An 11,702-nucleotide genomic window follows, 5' to 3' on the forward strand; every position below is an offset into this window, starting at 1 on the left:
TTGAGTCACAGCAACACTTCCGGCTTTTTTCTTTTTGCTTATGTGGTGGTGAGGAATCAAACCCAGGGCTTCAGTCATGCAAGGCATGCGCTCTACCACTGAGCCAACATCCCAGCCCAAACAATTACATTTTGATAAAATACCTTCTATTCTGAACAATTCGGTCTGAAGTGTTCATCTCTCTATGAACCCTTGTAACTAAGATTAGTTTTGTTCCAGTAAGAATCTATGCTGTCAGTGTAAGATATTCTGGTTGGTCTGTTCCTACATGGAAGAAGGGTAAAGGGTCAGGAAGACATTTGTGCCACTGAGACCTCATTTAGGAGATTTTAAGCTGCAGAAGTTTAGAAATAGCTCTTAAGAAAGGCTTACTTTGAATCCATTAGCTCCACAAAGCTAACTCAGTTGATAAATAAGTACTTGAAAAGCCATCACCTTTGGACTTAGCTGTAAAGGTTTCAAAGTATGATCAAATCTAAAATGAAAACGACAAAATAGTTATTGACAAAAAATTGCAAATGTGAACAATCGACCATACAATATAAGTTTTTTCCACTATGCACAGAATTTTAGAGAAATAAGATCAATAGCATTTTTAGGAAAAATAAGGGTTCCTTGTTACAAATAGGCAACCATGGATATATGCCTGTATAAATATTGTATCATTACGTACTTAAATTTAGAGGATACTACATGCTTCAGCAGCAGGTCTACCCAAATTACAACAATACAGAGATTAAAATGGTACTTGCACAAGGATGGTATGAAAATTTGTGAAGTATTCCATATTTTTCATTCTTCAAATGCAAGAAATGAAAAACAGTTATTAAAAAGTTGATTATAAAAATACAAGTGTAATTTTTAAAGTTGATTACAAAAATACAAGTGTAACAATACATGTAATTCATAGACTTAAAGGTTAGTTTGACATCAGTATGTTAAATCTTCACCTTAGAAAGGCCCTTACATAGCATAAACTTTATAAAACTTGAAATTAGATAACATTGTCATTTTATCCCAAAGAAATAAAATTTAAACCATGGTCATAGGGGGTTCCCGGAAGATGGTGGAGGAGAAGCTGTAGGCTAAACAAGCTCTCGCATAGAAAGCAGTTTTAGAGTTCCAGTGAACAGTCCTAAGCCAGAGAATCACACCTAGTGTGCCATCACTATACACAGAGTTAGGACAGAGAGGGAAAATCCAGGCAAGGAGACAGATCTGAGCACTTGCCAGCAGCCTCGGTAGCAGCGTTGGCCATAGCCACCATCCTGTAACACAGAGAATGCAGGACAAAGGAGCCAGACACGGTGGACAAGCAGATTCTACTCAACACCAGCAAGAACTGACAAGGAGCAGACATCTTCATCTTGCAGTTCGCAGACCAGAGACCACCCAGGAACCAAGACTCGGCGGGAGTAGAAGCCAAATGTCCTCACTCCTTCTCAGAGAGCAGAGGAGAGAAGGCCACCCCTCCCCCCCAACTACCAGACATCTCCATCTTGGGTACTGACAAAGCTCGGTGGAGCTGCTAGCTCCAACTAAGGCCTTGGAAGAAAACTAGAGTCATTTAGCAGGTCACAAGAACCTAAAGAGTCCTACCAGAGAGCTCCACCCAGGGAAAAATCACCCAGCTCAGGTGCAAGCCCCAAGAGTGGCTTTCTTCACTGGGTAATCAGAGCCAGAGTCTGCCCCTCCCTTTAGCAGCCTTGACAATCAATTGAAATTCAGTAAACATAAACCTGGAGAGTGGCTCCAGGCTGGGCTCTCTGAGTTTCTCACAAGCTACCTCCTGGGAAAAGCTACTGTTTGCTGAAAGGCCTCAACTCTACCCAGAACCTAGCCTCATCACAGCATCTCCAAACTTGAGGAAAAAGCCATGTCCCTATTTTGTGTTAATCAAAGCAGATCTCCCTCCCATTGAACTAACCTGAGAGAAGGATCACAAAATCCTGGGTAAAGTAGAGCATTTTTCTGCCTGTTCAAACAAACTGACTTAAGAAACCAACCAAGCCATAGGAAAATCAAACACTACAAGCAGACCAGAGACTCCAACAAGAGGCTGGTTACAGACACAAGGGAGATACAGGATTTTTCCCACCACTCCCAAAAAAATTAAAGAACTATTTTTTTTGTACATTTTATTAAAAATTTTTTTTTCTAAAACGTTTTTTTTTAATTTTTACCTTTTTTGAAAAAAAAGTTTCCTAGTAACTATTTTCCCCTCTTATAATTTTTATTTCACTGGTATATGTGTGTGTGCATTCTTCTTCTTTTTTTCTTAAAATTTTTTTTTTGTTTTTTATTTTGCTCTATTGAACTTCTGATCTTTATTCTTTCTTTCTTATTCTTTTCACCTTTACTTCTCTTTTGTTCTTTTTTATGTGACTTAATTGTTTTTCTGCACATTCTCAGATATACACATAGTCCATTATTAGACCTTATCCTACATGTGTACACACTTAATCCACAAATTTATTACTCAGTTCAAAACCTCTTAGACTTAAATTCCTTAATAGCATTACTACCTATTTATACCTATGTAATATTTTAAGTGTTTTTATTTTTAAGTTTTTCACATCTCTTTTATATCCCTCCCCTTCTGCATTATATGCACGTTCTTCTCTGAATATTTCGTTTTTGATTCTGCATAATATTTTTAATTTTTACTTTTCAATTTTTTCTGGTCTCTTTTTCCCCCTTTCTCTTTTCTTTTTTCTCTCTCTACTTTCATCCTATCCAACCTATTTCCTGCTTTGAGATTAAGACTTAGTTAAGTTAAATCTCCCTGTGCCTTCCCACATATCTCTATTCCTATTTTTTACCCACATCTCTCCCTCAACCTAATAATTTCTGGTTTGCCAAATTCGGATTTGCAGTTTGTAGCCCATTAATATATAGTTGTTTGACGTTGAATACATGTTCTATTGAACTATATTGTATCTGCAGACTATTGACTGGGCAAATATAGACTTTGGTTGATGCTTGCCTTAAGATAGTGTTCAAGCAAAAAACTGGTGTTATTTTCATCCCAAATAGGCAGAGTAAGCCGGAAAAACAAAAGAAAAATGTCAAGTCCGGGTATCTCAACTCCCACTCATGAAAATCAGGGGACAGAACAGATAATGAATAATCCAGAGGAGAGTTCCCAAATAGCTCTACAAACACTGCTGGCAAACATGATAAATGAAAAGATTGAAAATATACAAAGGAATCTGTATGAGCATGATAGGGAGAGAGAGGAGGCAAACCAAAGGTTTATAAAGGAATATCCTGAGCGTGAGGAAGCTACTCAAAAACTGATACAGGATTTGCATGAACAGCTTGAGAATACTCAAAGAGAAAGGCAGGAATGGCATGAGCAGATTGAGAACACTCAAAGAGAACTACAGGAATGGCGTGAACGTGAGGAAGCTAATCGAAGAGTAATACAGGAATTGAGAGAGCAGGATGAGGATACACAATGATCACTAAAGGTGTTCATGGAATCCAGTAACAAACAGCTGAAGTAATTCAGGGAGACCACAAAGGGAATGCTGAATGGAACCCAACAGAAGAAATGGGAATCTAAGCAAACCATAACCAAACAACTAATTGACTTGAGAATAAACACTGAACACCAAATTAAGGAAGTAAAGAAGTTTATACAAGATCTAAAACAAAGCTTCAATAAAGCATTTGAAGCCATCAAAGCTGTCCAATTAGAAGGAAAAGAAATTTTAAAAAAGTGGAAACTCTTGACAGCAGGTTAGACCATGCAGAAGATTGAAACTCGGGGATTGAAGACAGCCTAAATATTATAGAGAAAGAACATACAACCATCCAAGTCAAGTCCAAGAAATATGACAGATTTATCCAACAGTTGGAAGACAGCATCAGAAGGCCTAATCTAAGGATAATGGGTGCAGAGGAGCACCTAGAAACAGAAGAAGTAAATCGTCTAGGAAATTGGTTTAACAGAATCCTAGCAGAGAACTTCCCAAACATGGAAAAAGATAGGCCTATTCAGATACAAGAAGCTTTTAGAACTCCAAATAGACCAGACAGGAACAGGACATCCCACCATCACATTATAATCCGCAGAGGATGAATTCAGACCAAGGAGAATATCCTTAAACATTTGAAGGAGAAAAGATTAATCACCTATAAAAGCAAACCAATAAAAATCACCTCAGATTTCTCAGCAGAGACAATCAAAGCAAGAAGAGCCTGGAATGATGTATGCCATGCCTTAAAAACAAACAGCAATCAACCAAGAATACTGTACCCAGCTAAACTCTCCTTCATAACTGAAGGCCAAATAAAAACCTTCCATAGCAAAGAAAAATTGAAACAATACATCTCCACCAAACCAGCCCTACAAAAGATTCTTAAAGACGTCCTACACATAGAAAACCAACAAGACCACAATAAAGGCCAATAAAATGCACCCAAACTGAGAATCCAAGAACATAGGAAGAACCCAGTTTTTGTAGCCCCCAAGAAGGTAGATAACATGACAGGAGCTCCCAAATTCCTCTCACTCCTATCTCTCAACATTAACATACATAATTATCCAATTAAGCGACATGGACTGTACAGTAGGATTAAAAAGCAAGATCCTTCTATCTGATGTCTTCAGGAGTCACATCTTGCCAGTAAACACAAACACATTTTAAGTGTTAAAATCTGGAACAAAATCTACCAAGCAAACGGCCCCCATAAACAGTCGGGAGTTGCAATCCTAATATCAGATAAAATAGTCTTCAAATTAAAATTCGTGAGAACAGATAAAGAAGGTCGCTACATAATAATTAAGGGATTTCTCCTTCAGGAGGATATTACAATTTTAAATATCTATTCGCCAAACAACGTAGCACCAAAATTTATCCAAGAAACATTCCTTTCCCTCAAATCCCACAGAGATCCAAAGACATTAATTGTTGGGGATTTTAATACACCACTCTCCCCTCTAAATAGATCAACCTCGGAAAAAACCCAATAGAGAAACGCAGATGTAAACAACTGCATAGATCAAGTAGATTTAACAGACATCTATGGAATATTTCACTCACCAGCATCACAATACAAGTTTTTCTCAGAAGCACATGGAACATTTTCTAAAATAGACCACATTTATGCCACAATGCAAACTTGTCAAAATTGAGAAACATTGAAGTTATACCTTGCATTCTCTCTGACCACAAGGGAATAAAATTAGAACTCAACACCAAAAGCCACCAAAGAAACTCCTGTAACACATGGAGCCTGAACAACACACTGCTGAATCATGAGTGGGTCATGGAAGAGATTAGAAAGGAAATTCAAATGTTCATGCAATTCAACAAAAATTAGCACACAAATTACCAGCTCCTCTGGGACAAGCAAAGGCAGTACTCAGAGGCAAGTTTATAGCTCTGAGATCCTATATCAACAAATTGGAGAGATCTGAAACCAACAATTTAATGAGACATCTGAACCTCCTTGAAAAAGAGCAGCAAGATATACCCCAATATAATAGATGGAAAGAAATAATTATTTTAATTAATTGATTTTAATTAAAATTAAATCAGAATTAAATGAATTTGAATCCAATAAAACTATAGAAATTATCAACAAAACAAAGAGTTGGTTCTTGAAAAAAATTAACAAAATTGACAGACCCTTAGCAAATCTTATCACAAAAAGAAGAGAACACACCCAAATCAATAAACTCAGAGATGAGAATGGAAACATCACCACAGAAACAACCAAGATTCAGAATATTATAAGGGAATAATTCGCAAAACTTTATGCTAATAAGTTTGAGAACTTGGCAGAAATGGACTTTTTCCTAGCAAATATTGACATGCCAATACTAAACCAAGATGAGTTAAACCATCTTAACTGGAGGTTATCAAGCATTGAAATAGAAACAGCAATAAGAGACCTCTCACCTAAGAAAAGTCCAGGTTCAGATGGTTTACAGCAGGAATCTACAAGGCCTTTAAATGCAGAGCTCACACCAATACTACTCCAAGTCTTCAATGAAATTGAAAGAGAAAGTTCACTACCGAACACATTCTATGAAGCCATCATCACCCTCATCCCAAAACCAGGCAGGGACTCATCAAAGAAAGAGAACAATAGACCCATTTTTTTTTTGATGAACATTGATGCAAAACTTCTCAACAAAATTATGGCCAATCGTCTTCAACAATGCATCCAGAAAATCATTCAACATGATCAAACAGGATTCATTTCAGGGATGCAAATCAATTAATATAATTCCTCACATCAACAGAAGCAAGGATAAGAACCACATGGTTATCTCAATATATGCAGAAAAAGCATTTGACAAGATCCATCACCCCTTTATGATGAAGGTTCTGGAAAAATTAGGAATCCATGGAACATTCCTCAATAGAATAAAGGCTACGTATGACAAACCTACAGCCAGCATTATACTTAATGGTGAAAAACTAAAGTCATTTCCTCTTAACTCAGGAACAAGACAAGGATGTCGACTATCGCCAATTCTCTTCAATCTTGTATTAGAATCCCTATCTACAGCAATAAGACAGGATGCAAACATAAAGGTGATCCAAATAGGGAAAAAAGAAATAAAATTCTCCCTCTTTGCAGATGACATGATCTTGTATTTAAAGAATCCCATAGACTCCACTCCCAAATTACTCAAGTTGATTCAAAACTTTGGCAAAGTAGCGGGGTATAAAATTAACCCCCAAAAATCAATGGATTTTCTGTATGGCAACAATAAGTAAAGTGTTGGTGAAATTAGGAAAGCAATTCCATTTGTAATAGCCCCACAAAAAATAAAATACCTTGGAATTAACTTAACCAAAAAGTGAAGGACCTTTATGATCAAAACTGTAAAAACTTGACAAAGGATATCAAAACAGAACATAGAAAATGACAAAAATTCCCATGCTCCTGGATTGGAAAAATCAACATCGTGAAAATGGCAATACTTCCCAAGGCTATCTATAAATTCAATGCAATACCTATCAAAATTCCAAACTCAGTCTTCAAGAAAATAGAAGAGGCAATTCAAAAATTCATATGGAATAATAAAAGACCCCAAATAGCACAAACGGTCCTCAATTGAAAGAAAACTGCTGGAGGAATACAAATACCAAATTTCAAACTCTACTATAAAGCCATAGTAATCAAAACAGCATGGTATTGACACCAGAACAGATCTCTGGACCAATGGAATAGAATTGAAAACCCAGAAATGAACCTACAGACCTACAGCCATCTAATCTTCGATAAGGGAGCTAAAACAATAGTATGGAAGAAAGACAGCCTTTTCAGTAAATGGTGCTAGCAAAATTGGTTAACTAATTTTAGAAAACTAAAGCTAGATCCTTATATGTCACTCTGCACCAGAAGCAACTCCAAATGGATCAAAGACCTCAGAGTCAAAGCAGACACTCTGAAAACATTACAGGATGGAATAGGAGAAAACCTAGGTCTCCTTGGTGCAGTCTGAAATTTTCTTAAGAGAGACCCAGAAACACAACAATCAAAGAAAGTTTGGACAAATGGGATTGCATGAAGTTGCAGACCTTCTGCATGGCAAAGGACATAGCTAGCAAGATCAATAGAAAGCCCACAGATTGGGAGAAGATCTTCACTAGCCATACAACCGACAAGGGTCTCATATCTAAAATATACTTGGAACTCAAAAAATCAACCCCCCAACAACAAATCCTCAAAGAAACAACTGCCCAATAAATAAGTGGGCTAAAGACTTAAACAGAAACTTCTCTGAAGAAGAAAGAAGGATGGCCAACAGACACATGAAGAAATGCTCAACCTCCCTAGCAATAAAAAGAAATGAAAATCAAAACAACATTCAGATACCACCTCACTCCAATTAGAATGGCAAAAATCAAGAACTCTAAAAACAACAGATGCTGGAGGGGATGTTGGTGGGAGTGTAAACTTGTTCAAACCCGTTAGAAAGCAGTATGGAGGTTCCTCAAAAGACTCCACATAGAGCTCCCCTATGACCCAGCAATCCCACTTTTGGGCATTTACCCAAATGTTTACAAACAAGACCACACTAAATCTACCAGCCCAACTATGTTTATTGCAGCATTATTTATTATAACTAACTTATGGAACCAACCCAGATGCTCCTCAGTAGATGAATGGATTAATAAAATGTGGTATATATATACAATGGAATTCTATGCCTCCATCAGAAAGAATGACATTGCCCCATTTGTTAGGAAATGGAAACACTTGGAAAAAATTATATTAAATGAAGTAAGCCAAGCCCAAAGAAACATAGGTCCCATGGTTTCGCTTATTTGCAATATCTAGTATATGTCTGAGTCAAGCAGAAATGGTCAGATAAGGTGATGTTAGGGAAATGAACCCTAATATATGTATTCAAATGTTTTTTTTCTTTCTTGCCATTGTTTCTAACGCATTTATGAGATTATTTGTTTGTTGCTTTATATGTCCCTCCCCCACAGTATAACCCCTGCTTTCACTGTATTTGATGTCGTTATAATTTGTGGAGGGGAAGGGGGAAAAAAGTCGTTTAAATAAGGATACAGATGGACCCGTTTCAACAATGAGAAGTACTAGTTGTTATGTCGAAAATGAACTTTACAACTTTGGTGCGGGGGGGGGGGGGGGGGCGGCGAAGATTGGTTGGGGCGGAGGAGGAAGGATGGGAAGGGATGGGAAGGTATATAAAAATGTTTTTTTCTTTCATGTGGTTGCTTCTATCACATTCATAAAATTATTTGTTTGTTGCTTTGTATGTCCCTACCCCACGGTCTAACACCTGCTTTCAGTGTATTAGATGTTGGGATAATTTGTGGAGGGAAAGGGAAAAAACAAATCATTTAAATAGGGATACAGGTGGACCCTTGCAATAACGATATGTACAAGTTATTTTGTTGAAAAATGAACTTTACAATTTTGGCCTGGTGGAGGGGAGGCGGGGGGTAGTGGGTAGGGGGAGAATAGGCGGAGGTGAGGGGTTGGGGGTGCAAGATGGGAAGGGATGGGAAGGGGAAACAAAGGAGGAGGCAACAATTCTTGATAAGAAATGTACTCATTATATTGCCCATGTAATTGTAACTCTTTTGTATGGTATTTTCACAATTAAAAAAATTGCAATTGTTAAAAAAATAAAGAAAGAAATAAAATAAAAAAATAAAAAAGAAATAAAATAATATAAGGACCTAGGAAAAAGGAATCTTAAACTTTTTCTATATGGAATGTAATCTGAAAGGACACATTTATTAATGAAGGTATATATTATATAACAATGTAGACTTCAAAGTATTATATCTAGAAGACAATGAAATAGATTATGGAGTTTATACAAACATAGATACTTTTTGTAGACAAGCACCAGGAATATCTTTAGTTTCTATACTATTCATTTCAACCGATAAGTTAAAATTAAAAAAATCACAAGCTCTGCAGAAATCATTATAGATGCATACAAACAACTCTTGAATACATTTTGACATCAAAGTCAGGCAATTCACGTGGAAGAACACTATGGAATCCATGAATTTTTAAATTAAGATATTGCTGTTGCTTTGTATATGAAAATATTTTATAGGAACACAAAGTATGGACTGGCACTTTTGAAATTTAAGAAACTTAACCAAACCATTTCTACATAGGAGAACAATATGTACAGCCATCCACAACTTCAAAGAGGTAGTGATACATACTTATCCTTTTGGCAATATCAAATGCAGTTTATTCCAAGTTGTTCTTCAGACCTGGTTTGATATAATGGTTCAACAGAAGGAGATACAGCATATCTTCGCTATTTCTATTCCCAGCAGCAATATGCAAGGGTGTCAAGAGGCCTTTAGTTTGGGGATTGGTATCTGCATCATGATGAAGTAAGAACGAATCCATTCTGGTGTTATTCCACATATAAGCACTGTGCAGGGGTGCCAAGCCATTCAGAGTTATTGCATGAATATCTGCCTTGAGCTACCAACTCATGGACAATGTCTAAATGTCCACTCTTGGCTTCCCGATGAAGAGGGGTATACTTACCTCATTCCTAGTATACATATGAGTGCACTTTTTGGAAAGTAGTCTCGGCACTGTAGTAAGGCGATTAATTTCGGCATACCAAAGAAGAAATTTGCATGGATTCTTCTCCGTTATTTTCTTGCAATTGATACCATTCCTCACGTTTTCACCTCGTTCCTTGTCTTCATCAGAATTGTCTAACCAGAGACTTTGAGTACCAGTGGGAATGAGATGCCCATGTATTTCCCCAATAGTTCACATTTGTTGAAATGGTCAGAAAAATCCAGTTAATTTTCTGCATATGTTTTTTCACCATGATTTATTTTCTCTTTTTCCATTTTTACTATACTAAATTATTCTAACTGGAGAGTAGTGAATTGATAGAGAGCAGAGGAAAGATTTTCCTCCGTATTCAAATGCATAGACTGGAAATGAGGACCAGTGGTGTCTTCATGTGCAGCTTATTCTAGGAAGGAGAAAATAGGAAACAATGCCTTCTACGTAAAATATTTGGGAAATACCATGATATAGTTTAAGAGAACTTACTATACAATATATGAACTTTAAGAGCATTCTAATAGATGCATTATTTATTGGTACCCAACATTAGAAAAATATGTATAATACAGTAGTAAAATAGAAGTCCTTTGCATGACTATTTAAATTCCTTGTTTTTTTAAAGACACTTCTTTTCATCTAAAAAAGTAATCCTATCTATTGTCTTCAAGTAATTTTGATGATTGAAGATGCTTAATGAGAAGTCAAAATGTATTAGTATTCCTTTGATATCAATTAAATTTCATTTTTCTTCTTGGAGAATACAATGATCAAAGCAATATTTCAGAATCAGCAAGCAAGAGTTCAGCATTATGCTTCCAGTGCACGTGGATCACCAGTAAATGATCCTCGATACCATTTTCCACAAAGTTTTTTCATAGATACAATCTGTCTGCCTTCTCTAGCTGCTTTCCTAGCCTGGACCTTTTCTTTCATTGTGCAGGAAAAGTGTGATTCAACTGATTTCAGTCATATTTGTTCCTAGAATTATCAAGGATTTAGATTCTTTTTTTTAAATTAGTTGTGGAGCCTGAACTCTGGTCTTCAGCACCGTCCTTGAGTTCTTCAAATCAAGGCAAGCTCTCTACCACTTGAGCCACAGAATCACATCTGTGGTTCAAGCGCTATACCACTTGAGCCACAGAATCACTTCTGTGGTTCTGTTTATGTGGTGCTGATTTGGGAAATGGTAGAGCAGAAAGTGAAATGATGCAACCAAATATATAAAAGCAAAATAAATTAGGACAATTATGGAGCAACCATATTGTCTATGAAAATCATGCAAGAGAGAGAGGAAGAGAGATACAGATGTGCAATGACCTAGCTAGCCACAAAATCAATGTTTCTGATCTATATACAGAGCAAACAAATTTATTTTTTATTTGTTAAAAGAGATGGAAATAGAATTTATGTATTTACTTGAAATTAGTACATACATTTTTAGTCGCCTACATAAAGAGACATAGCTTTGACCAAATTACAGACAAGAATCTTAATCCTTGGGCTGGGAAGGTGGCTAAGTGGTAGAGTGATTTTCTTGTAGCTTATTACACTGTGGACACTACTTTCCAAAAAGGCCACTCATATGAATACTAGGGATGAGGATGAGTATAGCCCTCTTCATCGGGAAGCCTAGACTG

General features: G+C 36.6%; 1 pseudogene; it reads left to right on the top strand.

Annotated features, from left to right (window-relative positions):
• The first annotated feature begins 693 nt into the window (after nt 1-693).
• On the top strand, nt 694-793 carry LOC122100198 (annotated as a pseudogene).
• The last annotated feature ends 10,909 nt before the right edge of the window (nt 794-11,702 follow it).

This window comes from Dipodomys spectabilis, unplaced genomic scaffold (assembly GCF_019054845.1).
Source record: "Dipodomys spectabilis isolate Male_0828 unplaced genomic scaffold, ASM1905484v1 ptg000569l, whole genome shotgun sequence".
NCBI lineage: Eukaryota > Metazoa > Chordata > Mammalia > Rodentia > Heteromyidae > Dipodomys > Dipodomys spectabilis.